This window comes from Lactuca sativa, chromosome 3, assembly GCF_002870075.4.
Source record: "Lactuca sativa cultivar Salinas chromosome 3, Lsat_Salinas_v11, whole genome shotgun sequence".
Lineage (NCBI taxonomy): Eukaryota > Viridiplantae > Streptophyta > Magnoliopsida > Asterales > Asteraceae > Lactuca > Lactuca sativa.
The window spans coordinates 244069943-244071067 of NC_056625.2; the positions used below are offsets into that span (position 1 = coordinate 244069943).

At 39.0% G+C, this 1125-nt stretch overlaps 1 non-coding gene across 1 annotated transcript; it reads right to left on the minus strand.

The window, feature by feature from the left end:
• Positions 1-306: 306 nt before the first annotated feature.
• LOC111883541 (small nucleolar RNA R71) lies at positions 307-413 on the minus strand. The gene has a single exon (XR_002847481.1). It is a non-coding gene; the product is annotated as a small nucleolar RNA R71 (small nucleolar RNA).
• Between the last annotated feature and the right edge of the window lie 712 nt (positions 414-1125).

Below are 1125 nucleotides of genomic sequence, written 5' to 3' on the forward strand. Positions count from 1 at the left end.
GCCCGTAATTCCACAGCAGCAACATTCGAGCTGAAGGGACACATTTTGTCCACGCTTAAAGAAGTTCCATTTTCCAGGAAAGATCATGAGGATGCTTACAAACACCTTGATGAAATCAATGACATTGTTGATTACTTCAACCTCCCAAATGTTCCACGCACTACAATTTTACATAGAATGCAAATGAACACTTTCAAGGGGGCCGCTAAAGATTGGTTGAAAGCACTACCACCCGGTGCAATTACTACTTGGGCGTAAATGCATGAGAAATTTTTAGAACACTTTTGCCCACCTTCAAAAGTTGCTAAACTCATGAAAGCCATAGCAAATTTCGAGTAACAACTGGGTGATTCACTTTACGAAGCATGGGAACGCTACAAAGGATTGATAAGAAATTGCCCCCAACATTATTTGAATGAGCAACAAGAAGTATCAATCTCTTACGATGGGTTTAATGTCACGACAAGGCAACTCAAGGACCGCTAACTAAGAAAAATACAACAGAAATCAAGGAATTAATTGAAGAGTTTTCCATGCATTCGCGTGAATATCATAATCCTAGACATGATGGAGCAAAAGGAATTGGGGGTAGCACTTCTGAAGATATGGATGATGTTCTAGCTATGCTAAACACTATGGACTAAAGGATAACAAAGATGGACCAATCCATAGATGCTATTAGATTTAGTTGTGATAAATGTAATGGTCCACACTTGACAAAGGATTGCCACTTGGATGAGGATGGGAATAAGAAAGTGCAAGTTTGCGACTCGAGTGGAGATAAATGTGATGAATATTGGAGAAAGCCAAAGAAAGAGTGGTTGTCATACGAAGACTACAAAAAGCAGAAAGAAGAAAATTTTAGGCAAACAGGCAGAGGTTTTTATCAAAAGGAGCAACCACTACCCGAAAAGAAAGTTGACCTTAAGTCAATGCTAGCTAGATTTATGGAGGCTTCTGAAAAGAGACATGATGAGAACGATGTGGTGATAAGAGACCAACAACTTTTGATGAGAGACCAACAAGTGTTACTGAGAAATCACCAGACATTGATGTAAAACATTGAAGCCCAACTTGGTCAATTGACCACATTGGTTAATGAACGATTATCTCAACAAATTCCTA